The sequence below is a fragment of the Somniosus microcephalus genome, chromosome 2 (assembly GCF_052327205.1).
Source record: "Somniosus microcephalus isolate GS21.2 chromosome 2, FLI_Smic_1.0, whole genome shotgun sequence".
Classification (NCBI taxonomy): Eukaryota; Metazoa; Chordata; class Chondrichthyes; order Squaliformes; family Somniosidae; genus Somniosus; species Somniosus microcephalus.
Genome location: NC_140988.1, coordinates 45,054,551 through 45,066,667, shown reverse-complemented (window position 1 = coordinate 45,066,667; position 12,117 = coordinate 45,054,551). Strand labels below are relative to the sequence as shown.

Genomic DNA, 12,117 nt, shown 5'->3' with positions numbered 1-12,117 from the left:
TTCCAAAGCATTACGAAGGGTAGGAGAGCTTCCTCAGGCCCTTTTGCTTTCTGAGAGAGCTGATGTTTTCCTGGGTTAGTTTAGAAGCTGTGTAGCCTTGAAGGCAATTAATTATATGGACTGTGGTTTCAGGGGTGCTATCTATCCTCCAATACCTCAACCAGATTCTCATTCTTCATGCCACAGTCTAGACTGAGAGTGTTAGCTGAGAATTCAGCTACAGGGCGCATCAGAGAAGCTCAATCCTGTTCTCTGTAATGTGATCAACAGTAGAAGCCCTGTGTTTGTTTTCATCCTCAATCTGGGTGTGCTGAGGCCAACTGTAGCATCCACACAGCTGCTCCAGTTGAGATCAACAAACTCAGCACAAATTATATCATGTTATAGCCCTGTTTGAAAGTGCATTTCGGAGTGCTGTGATACACAAAATCTTTTTTGTTCAGTTGCATAAAGCGAAGGTTGGTACTGCAAATTTAATAGTAATATTAATTCATGTATACGCCGAGTGTGTTTTGTTACAACACCTAGAGTAATGGCCATAGGCTAATCCTTGAGGCTAAGGAAGTGATAAACTTGTCTCATACTGCATTTTTATTTCTTTAAAATATTAATTAACTCCCAGAAAATGGATGGGTTGGGGTTGAGTCAGAGGTTAAAATTCAAAAAATCTGAAACAGGAAACCAACCCACCTCAAACTTGCCCACTTCCGGTTTTACCAGAGGCAGGACGAGGGGCGTGTGATCAATCCGCTTGCAGGAGGCGGGTTATTATTTAAATATTATAATACGTGCCTTCATTTTAACAGTCAGTCTATTTTTAATTCATGTCGGCCGGGTTTCCCGACCACCGTCTGCCTCCCCGCCGCCGACCACCATCGGATCTCCACCCGACCACCATCGGATCTCCACCCGACCACCATCGAACCCCCACCCCGACCCCACCATTGGACCTCCTCCCGAACACCATCGGACCTCCTCCCGAACACCATCGGACCTCCTCCCGAACACCATCGGACCTCCTCCCGACCACCATCGGACCACCCCCTCCGACCACCATCGGACCACCCCCCCCGACCACCATCGGACCACCCCCCCCCCCCCCGACCACCATCGGACCTCCTCCCGACCACCATCGGACCCCGACCCCACCATCGGACCTCCTCCCGAACACCATCGGACCTCCTCCCGAACACCATCGGACCTCCTCCCGAACACCATCGGACCTCCTCCCGAACGCCATCGGACCTCCTCCCGAACGCCATCGGACCTCCTCCCGAACGCCATCGGACCTCCTCCCGACCACCATCGGACCTCCTCCCGACCACCATCGGACCTCCTCCCGACCACCATCGGACCTCCTCCCGACCACCGTCGGACCACCCCCCCCCGACCACCATTGGACCTCCTCCCGACCACCATCGGACCTCCTCCCGACCACCGTCGGACCACCCCCCCCCGACCACCATCGGACCTCCTCCCGACCACCATCGGACCCCCCCGACCCCACCATCGGACTACCCCCCCCGCCCACCATCGGACCACCTCCTCCCGACCACCATCGGACCTCCTCCCGAACACCATCGGACCTCCTCCCGAACACCATCGGACCTCCTCCCGACCACCACCGGACCACCCCCCCCTGACCACCATCGGACAACCCCCCCCCGACCCCACCATTGGACCTCCTCCCGAACACCATCGGACCTCCTCCCGAACACCATCGGACCCACCTGACCCCACCATCGGACCACCCCCCCTGACCACCATCTGCCTCCCTGCCGCCGAACACCATCGGATCTCCACCCGACCACCATCTGTCCCACAACCATCATCGAACCCCCTCACGTGTGATCGAACCACCCCGCCATCGGAGCCCCTCCCACCCCACGATCAGACACCCCCACCTCGGTGATCTCTCCCACCCCCCCCATTAGACCTTCCTGCTCTCAGGCCAGCTCGACTGTGGCCTTGTTCTGTAGGATTTCCCGCCTGACAAGCCACTAGCCTGTCAATCAGGCTGGCTGTGGGCAGGAAACCTACAGAAAAAAATTTAAAGACATCGTTCGGGGATCCCATACTTCTGGGTTTCCCAACCTCAAAACAACCCCCCTCGCCACTTGGAACATGCCTCGAAGCTAAAATCCAGGCCGATTATCTGCCAGAATTTGTGTGTGACAAAACCTTGAGTGAGGCATCACCTTATCCTCTTCCCGCTAACACTAACTTCTCTTGTCTGACGGAGCTGGAGGTAGGCCGCTGGGAATGATATTGGGACACTTGAGATGCTCATGGCCAGAGATCTTGAGCCTGTGAGGGCATAGCTGCAGGTTGGATCTCCTCGGCTGGCACCGGGGCTGTCTCGCCCAGCCGGCTATTGGGTACCATGGCGGGTATTGGTTGAGGGGTGGTGAGGGGGCAGACATCCTGATAGAGGGCAACACTTGCCTGTCTCACAGCGCTATGGTCGCTCCCATGGGGCTGTGGCTCATCGCTCCCTCTAATCTGAGTGAGAGCAAACCGCAGGAGCTTAGTGACGCTTTGAAAGCCCCTGTCGATGTGGTCTATCAGCTTATCCATCTGGTGGACCAGTCTCTCTGAGGTGGGGTAAACATTGGAGCTCAGAGTCTGGATGAAAGTCATCTGAGCTTCCATCAAAGCTGCAAAGGCTGAAGAGACAGACTTCTGCTGCGAGGGCCCAGCTGTAGTGTCCCTGGAGGTGGCCAACAGATTTCAGAGTGGAAATGCCATACGACAGAACTCCACAATTACTGGAAACGAACTCCTCCATGCTTTCAGACATGATGCTGAAAGTATTTGGCAGGCTTTCCAATGCATCATATAATTGCTGATATTCCTCAATCATTTTTCTTTTAATGGACAGACCCCAGAGGTCCACCTCTCTGTCCTACCCAACGGAGCTAGGAGAGGAGTACCTACTCCTGCTCATAGTGCTGTGTGTTTCACCAGGTGCAGGCCCCTCTAACTCATTATCTATTCTACCCACGGTGGGAATCTCTATGTTGGTGCTTGGGAGGGATGGAACGCTGACTGGGCTTCCTCAGGAGCGATGTCCTCCTCCGAGGTGTCCTCTTCAGGAGCCTCTTGAGGTTGTTGCTACTGAGAATAACCTAGAGGAAAGAGGAAAGGGACAAGAGTTAGGATTTGCTGATCTCGTGAGGTAATTGAACGTCTTCCTGCACTCGATCCAGATCCTTGGGCTGATGCTCCTGCTATTGATTTCCTCTGCCACCTCTAACTTTTGTTGAGAGGCTGTTGGGCATCTTCTTTGTGGGGAGTTCACTTCCCTCCTGTCACTGACAGCTGCCAGTAACACCTCCAGTGAGGCTTCTGAAAACCTGGGGGTGACCCTTCCCCTCCTTCCAGCCACATTTAGGCCTCGATTTTCATTGGCCCGTGAGGCGGGCATTTAGGCGTGCGGGGGGTTAAAATCGTAAAACCTAGGGGTCACGACCCCCCCCCACCCCCGCCTGGTTCCCGCCTCCACACCATTTTAACCTAGGTGTGTCTGATTGACCCGAATCAATCCCGCCTGCAACAGGCGGGACTGGTCTTCAGGGCCCTTAAACAGCACTGATTGGCCTTTATAATCCCATTTTAACAGGCCCTTGCCTGTTTAACCCTTTCCCATGTAAAACGCGCCTGGTGGAGATGAAGCCTGTGAAACCTGGCGTGAACACTATTGGCTTGCTGACTATCAGCTGCAGGTCCAACATTAAAGAGGATATTTGATCAGTCATCATTTGCAGGTGGCAGGACTTTGTTGTCTCAGGTCTGGGGGAACTTTTACCAGGCCTAGCCACACCTGTGGAAGGTTGTAGCCTCACACACTTCTCCAGTGTGATCTCCTGCAAGACCCCTCTCACCACCCTCACTCAGCGCTTCCTCAACGGAGTCATACACCAGAAGCATGGGAGCCATTTATTTCCTTCCCTTCTGGGCATTAGATGAGGATCTGCTGCAGCACCAGCAGAACCAGCACCAACAGCAGCAGCACCAGCAGGAGCACCAAGCTGCTGCTCACCCACCTGAAGCTGCACACGCCAGAAGGGGCCAGTGCTTGGAAGTGGCTTGAGAGCACCTTGTTGCACATCAGGGGGCCATGGGGACCCGTATCTGCACTGGCAGTTTTTTAAAAATTCATTGATGGGATGTGGGCGTCGCTGGCTGGCTAGGCCTGCATTTAGTACCCATCCCTAATTGCCCTTGAGAAGATGGTGGTGAGCCGCCGCCTTGAACCGCTGCAGTCCATATGGTGTAGGTACACGCACAATGCTGTTAGGAAGGGAGTTCCAGGATTTTGGCCCAGCGACAGTGAAGGAACGGCGATACAGGTCCAAGTCAGGATGGTGTGTGGCTTGGAGGGGAAGTTGTAGGTGGTGATGTTCCCATGCATCTGCTGCCCTTGTCCTTCTAAGTGGTAGAGGTTGTGGGTTTGGAAGGTGCTGTTGAAGGAGCTTTGGCGAGTTGCTGCAGTGCATCTTGTAGATGGTACACACTGCAGCCACAGTGCGCCGGTGGTGGAGGGAGTGAATGTTGAAGGTGGTGGATGGAGTGCCAATCAAGCGGGCTGCTTTATCCTGAATGGTGTCGAGCTTCTTGAGTGTTGTTGGAGCTGCACTCATCCAGGCAAGTGGAGAGTATTCCATCACACTCCTGACTTGTGCCTTGTAGATGGTGGAAAGGCTTTGGGGAGTCAGGAGGTGAGACACTCGCCACAGAATTCCCAGCCTCTGGCCTGCTCTTGTAGCCACAGTATTTATATGGCTGGTCCAGTTCAGTTTCTGATCAATGGTAACCCCCAGGATGTTGATGGTGGGGGATTCAGTGATGGTAATGCCATTGAATGTCAAGGGGAGATGGTTAGAGTCTCGCTTGTTGGAGATGGTCATTGCCTGGCACTTGTGTGGTGCGAATGTTACTTGCCACTTGTCAGCCCAAGTCTGAATGTTGTCCAGGTCTTGCTGCATATGGACACGGACTGCGTCAGTATCTGACGAGTCTCGAATGGTGCTGAACAGTGTGCAATCATCAGTGAACATCCCCACTTCTGACCTTATGATGGAGGGAAGGTCATTGATGAAACAGCTGAAGATGGTTGGGCCTAGGACACTGCCCTGAGGAACTCCTGTCGTGATGTCATGTGATTGAGATGAATGACCTCCAACAACCACAGCCAACTTCCTTTGTGCTAGGTATGATTCCAACCAATGGAGAGTTTTCCCCTTGATTCCCATTGACTTCAGTTTTGCTAGGGCTCCTTGATGCCACACTCGATCAAATGCTGCCTTGATGTCAAGGGCAGTCACTCTCACCTCACCTCTTGAGTTCAGCTCTTTTGTCCATGTTTGGACCGAGGCTGTAATGAGGTCAGGAGCTGAGCGGCCCTGGCGGAACCCAAACTGGGCGTCAGTTAGCAGGTTATTGCTGAGTAAGTGCCGCTTGATAGCACTGTCGATGACACCTTCCATCACTTTGCTGATGATTGAGAGTAGACTGATGGGGCGGTAATTGGCCGGGTCGGATTTGTCCTGCTTTTTGTAGACAGGACATACTTGGGCAATTTTCCACATTGCCGGGTAGATGCCAGTGTTGTCGCTGTACTGGAACAGCTTGGCTAGGGGCGCAGCTAGTTCTGGAGCACAAGTCTTCAGTACTATTGCCGGAATGTTGTCAGGGCCCATAGCCTTTGCAGTATCCAGTGTCTTCAGCCGTTTCTTGACATCACGTGGAGTGAATTGAATGGGTTGAAGACTGGCATCTGTGATGCTGGGGACCTCAGGAGGAGGCCGATATGGATCATCCACTCGGCACTTCTGGCTGAAGATAGTTGCAAATGCTTCAGCCTTGTCTTTTGCACTCACGTGCTGGGCTCCACCATCATTGAGGATGGGGATATTTTTGGAGCCTCCTCCTCCTGTTAACTGTTTAATTGTCCACCACCACTCACGACTGGATGTGGCAGGACTGCAGAGCTTTGATTTGATCCGATGGTTGTGAGATCGCTTAGGACTTCCATGAAGGTCTGGTTTCTCTGTTCAATAGATGCCCATTGCTCCTCCAGAGATGTCATTCTATTATGAGCACTCACCATGTTTTCCATACCCTGGCGACTTATCTCCTCCATGGAGGCTGTCATCCTTTCCATGGTGATGCGGTCAGGAGCCAATGACTCCACAAAGGCTCTGCTCATGGTCGCTATGGACTCCTCCATTCGCTCCACACTCACATCGACCCTGGAGACAAAACCTGCCAGAGACTCCTGCATCTGTTCCTGGAGTTCCAGTCCCGCTGATCTTATGGATGGACCCAGAGGCAGAGGGTCGACATGCAGCTGAGCTGAGCTGGCAGAGTCCTGCGCCCTCTGACTAGGACTCTCCACTGCTATCCCTGTCTCCACAATCTGCTGATGCTCACTTGTGAGCTGTGATACACCAGGTGACAACACTGCTCTATGTCCCGAAGGTCCCACCGAGGTGTGAGTGTCTGCGCTGGTGCTGGGTGCGCTGAATTCTGATGACGCTGCGCCCTCAGAGGTTGCAGATTCCTCTGAGGAGTCTGGAAGCTCAGGCTCTTCCTCCTGGACAGTGGGGACGGGGGCTCTCGATGGTCCTGTGGGGGAGTGAAGGAAAGAGTTGGGGATGTGAGGTCAAGTTTACATGCACATTGCATATTGCAGATGATCATAGGTCCATCTGTTACAGCTTCAGAATCATTATCAGCGACTCATGCAATGTCAATGAGAGAGATGGAAAACTATTCTGCCACCAGCTTGCTGTGATGCGCCCGTCTGTCCATCCCCCACTTGCGCCTCATCCTCCAGTCCTACGATCTCCAGGATCGCCTCCTCCCAGGGGGTGAGGTGGGCTACTGATGGTGGCCCTCCTCCTGTCCTCGCTTGTTCTCTTTTATTGTGAGCTCTCTTTTCCTGCACTGCAACCACATTCTTCGTGTGAGCCCCAAGGAGTTGACTTGACCTGCCACCTGTAGCCACACAGCCTTGGTCAGACTGGGAGGCCTCTTCCTCCCTGAAGAAGGGAACAGGGCCTCCCTGTGGGCCCTAGTGTTAGATCAGTGGTTCAGTGGATAAATAATTACACGGATGCTGTACATAAACAAATAACAGGTCTTTACTGGAGGAGGGTCATCTCTAGACTGGGGTACAGAGGCATGCGCACAGCTTATATACCGGTGTGGTCACTGCTGGTACTACAGTATACAGGAGCTGTAAAAAGTAGTTCTGACTTAAATCACATACACTACACCTAGCACCATCCAGTAATGCCTGGAGTGAAGCCTCATCAAATTTGGGGGCAGATCTGGCCCTCCCACTGGCCGTTGCTCTTGCAGGCTCCTGTGCCATCTTAATGGTGAAGTTTGGGAGCCTGCAGAGGAAGCAAGGCTTGCTGTGGACCTTAGAAGCAGCAGCAATGATGACGTCATATTCTGCAACTTTCTGACTGGAAATACTCAATTGCCAAGGCTTCCCACACGCTGGAAATCAATTGGCCAATTGAGTTAAAATTGCACCAATCTCACAGACCCATTTAGAATCGTGTGGGAATCACTAAATTTGGGTAACCCGCCAATTCCCCGCACCTGAACTAAAATTGACCCCTTACTGTCCAGCACAAGAAGAAATCCAAATATAAACTGTTCAAATTCAGTGAATGCAACTTCTCTCTAAGAGGTGCATTCACCCTTTAAACATCCTGCCTTGTGACTGCCACTGCACTGTAACCATGGATGGGTGGCCTGCTGCAATTGATACTATAATAAAACTCGCCAGTTAAAATCGATCCGGTCATGCTCCGATTTTATCTTTCAGGCTCCCCCCCTCCCCGATTTTAACTGATCCTGCTTTGAGTTAAAATTACCCCTGTTGTGTTAAAGAGTTAAAGAGTTGTGTATTTCATTTTCCCAAAACATTTTTTATAATGCAATCTTCACTATATTGAATATTGTTTGAAATATAGAGAGCTGTTTGTACTTAATAATTTGAGACATAATCTATGTTTCCAAACCAGTGAAGACAAAAGGGGGGAGAAATTCGGTTGGTAGCGCCACCGATTAACGCCTAAAGAGGCCAAGAAGTGGGGCGCTAGCCAATTTCCGGGTGGGCGCAGGGTGCCTAGCGCCTCGCCCCATATTGACCATGCATTTAGCGCCGGCGCAAACTCGTCGCACCCGCTCATGGGCGCAGGCAGATTATGACGTCATTTCAGTGTGCAACGCCTTTTGGGCGCCCCGGACCGGAAATTTAGTGGCGCCCCGCCCCCGTAGCGCCTGGCGCTATTAGTGACAGCTTACAGGGAACCTTACCCAATCGCTCTCGGCCTGGGGGGGCGTTATTTAAAGGGGACTGGTGTGGTTTAAAAACGGCAGCCATTTCTGGAGCACAACTTCCTCGAGAGCTACAAAGTGTTGCTGAGCTGCACACTGAGAGCCATTTGACCACTGAGCCAGTGCAGGCAGACGATCTTCAGCCTTCTGACCATCACCTTGCTGTTGGTGAGCCTTAACAACGGGGAACCTTCCTGTGGGCACTTATTATGGGGGCTGCATTGGAGGGGAACGTCCTGCTGCTGAATCATCTGGAAAGGGCACTGAGATGCTGGGAGAGGGGGGCGGGCATGGCCAGATGGAGGAGGGCCAACAGACGTCGCCACAGCAGACCTTACGCTGGCAGGGTTTTCCGACAGCAGTTTTCCTACATGAACATGTCGGAGGAGCAGTGTGTCAGAAGGCTGCGATTTAGAAAGGAGGTGGTGACTGAGCTGTGCCAGCTGCTTCAGCCAGATCTGCAGCTTCAGATAAGGTGCAGGACATCTCTGTTGGTGGCTGAGAAGATGCCTGCTGGCCTGAACTTCTACGCGAGCAGCTCTTCTCAGGCTGCGCGTCAGAGGCTGATCAGAAATAGCTTCTAGGCCCCTCTCACGGAATGCTGCCATTCCAAGAACAGGAATGGAACCGGTCTGATACCCCCAAGCCTGTGAAGGGCAAGATGCATGTAAATAGCAGGCATGGCCATTGTAAATGAAGAAAGTGTTTCATTACACAAAATGTGATTCCTTCAAACATGAGAAAGCTATGGCAACAGAAAGCAAAACTAATACACTGACACATAACTGCTCTCACACCCGGGAGACTGTCCAAAACATAAATCACATTCCGACCATCTTCCTTGGCCTTGATTCCACTGCGCCAACCAAAGCAACCAATGCCCCATCAGTGAGGCGTTCCGCCCTCTGCCTCACCCTTTCCATGTCTTGCTAGGCTGGTGCGCCACAGGTAGGCTCCCACCGCTTTGAAGGCCTACAAGGCAGTGAGTGTGTCTGGTGATGCCAATTGACCTGCCCCTTTAAGAGCTGGCCGGCGCCAGTGTGTCTCAGGGAAAGTGATTATTGACAGCACCTGCGCTGCGCCCCGCCGCCGCTAAATTGGGTTGCGCCGCTGGGTGAGCGCCTTAAGAGCCTCGTGCAGCGCCTGATTTAGCGTCACAATCACCCTCAGGGGCGCAATGACCTAATATCGCGCCAGGTGGCGCTAAATCGCGACTGGCGCTAGGCTTTGCGCTTTGCCAGAACTAGCGCCCCAAACGGGGCTATACCCAATTTCTCCCCCAATATCTTTTACTGTTTAGCAAGCCAGATGTTGTTTACTGATTTCATTGATTGATGCAGTAGTTTGTAGAAATACGTGTGTGTGTTATTGACATTTCAAGAATTTATATTAAGGTGCATATTTAGTGCAGCCATTGTACATTTTGATGGCATGGCGCTTGCAGGAGAGTACATTGCTACATTAGCTTTATTGCCATAGCTGTTTATATGTTTGGAGCAATGAGTATTGAAGGGTTGAAGCAATTAACTTAGTCTTGGTTCCTGGTGTTTGGGTGGGCCTGGGGATCAAGAGGTTCTCTCTAGCTAAAGATTGTATTCTTTCGGTTGAAGTCAGCTTTGGGTAGATCACTGATGCTGGCTTAGTTCCCATCATGTGTACTGCTTTGCTTTTTATTCTCCTGGGAGCTGATTTGGACCTTGAGAGGGAGTAGGGTTGGCTGTGTTGAGCGAGGCTCCAGGAACTTGCCTCAGACTACCTGGAATTTCCCCTGTTCCTGAAATAATATTGAAAAGCTTCCCAAGTTGTAAGGTATTTCAGAATTATCAGTCTTCTCTATTTTGTGACACTGCTAGTCAGTGAGCATTATTCATGCTAGGACAATTCTATTCTGGAAAAATATACTGGGCTCACAATTATTTTGCTTGAAATTGCATTTCCATATACACGGTGGTACTTGAATGTTACTTCTGAAAGATACACCTTGTCCCAATTTTAACTGCCCCCCACCTGGCGGAAACCGAGTTTGGTGGGGGGGGGGTGGGGGGGTGGGTGGCAGATAAAATAATGCAAGTTGCTTAGCCACTCCCATCCCGTTTCCTTCACGCCGTGTTCCGATATTAACCTGCTCTTTTGAACTGGCGAGCAGGACACCTGCAGGAAGGAAGTGGGGACCAACTTTAAATATGCAGATTGGGTAAGATGATCTCATCAGGATCCGATCAGCAATTTCAACCCGAGGCTTGAGTCGGGGGCCAGTGTCGGCTGCCCCATCAGGCAAAGCCTGCTGGGAGCCAGATTTTATTTTAGCCATCCTTGTGGGCCAGGAGGGGCAAAAGTGCTCCTCCCGGCCTCAAGGGAGCTTTGGGTCTCCCTTTCCCCAGTCTACCCCTCCTCCTGATCTTTGACAGATCCTTCTCCACCTTCCTGATCCTGCCCAGAGCCTTTTACCCCCCCTGATGGCAGCCAGATCCTTACCCCTCCCGATCCCTTCAAACAGCCTCTCGCCCCTCCTGATGGTGGCCAGATCCTTACCCCCTCCCAATCCCTTCAAACAGCCTCTCGCCCCTCCTGATGGCGGCCAGATCCTTATCCCTCCCGATCCCTTCAAACAGCCTCTCACCCCTCCTGATGGTGGCCAGATCCTTACCCCCTCCTGCTCCCTTCAAACAGCCTCTCGCCCCTCCTGATGGTGGCCAGATCCTTACCCCTCCCGATCCCTTCAAACAGCCTCTCGCCCCTCCTGATGGTGGCCAGATCCTTACCCCTCCCGATCCCTTCAAACAGCCTCTCGCCCCTCCTGATGGTGGCCAGATCCTTACCCCCCTCCCGATCCCTTCAAACAGCCTCTCGCCCCACCTGATGGCAGCCAGATTCTTCCCTCCCCCCCCGTCCTGCCCAGAGCCTTTCACCCCCTACTGACAGCCGGGAACTGTTCACACGGGTCCCTGGCTGCGGCCTCTTGCCACTAGATGCACACTCCTGCCCGCCAGCCAGGTAGTTAATCTGGCCAGTTAGGAGGCGGGACTCTGTATAGATTTATTTGAATGAGGCCCTGCCGTTAAGATTGGCAGGGCCTCCACGTCCCCGGCCTTGCCAGGTTTGTCTCCTGCAACCGGGTTCCCTTGTACCATTACCACCCCTCCCGCCACCCCGTGAAAATCAAGGGCCTTGTGTTTCAATTGGGGGAATTCTTGCCCATTTTGCCTTGTGTTGCTTTTTAAAGAATGTTCTCACAAATGCCTGTCAGAAAGGAGAATTTCCTGATTAGTACCTTAATTATTGAGTACTGCTAAATTAGTTTTGCAAATTATTTAATGTTTTGCATGCTGAAAATAATTTGTTACATCGTAATTAACTATAATGCACAGGCACATTTTAAAAAAATGGTTGATTAATATTTTAACCTGTGTGCCTGGCTTGTTGAAAAATGATTTACATAACTGAAGCCAAGTTATCTTACTGTAATACATTTTTATGAGCTTTATCTTTTATTTTAAAAAGGCTAACGTCTTGTTTTACATAAAATCACACAAGTTCCTGTTTCTCCTTCCCTGTGAGATGGGAAGCCAATGAAAAAACAGATGGTTTCTGCTGCAGTCACCAAATCTCTCAGCTGCAGGGTAAGAAGAGCCTTCTGGGGAGTTATCTGGCATTTAGCAGGCTGTCATATGTACGCAGCTGCTGGCTGGAGCAGGAATTTTCTAATGATTTTCTTCTCTGACCTTTATTACTGATGCATCTTCTTTCAGAACCATC

General features: G+C 51.8%; 1 protein-coding gene and 1 pseudogene across 9 annotated transcripts in view; one reads left to right on the top strand and one right to left on the bottom strand.

Moving 5' to 3' along the window:
- inpp4b (inositol polyphosphate-4-phosphatase type II B) overlaps window positions 1–12,117 on the top strand; it is a 1,159,724-nt gene that overhangs the window by 145,261 nt on the left and 1,002,346 nt on the right. The gene's annotated exons all lie outside the window — the stretch shown is intronic.
- LOC147122685 (uncharacterized) lies at window positions 2,200–12,116 on the bottom strand (annotated as a pseudogene).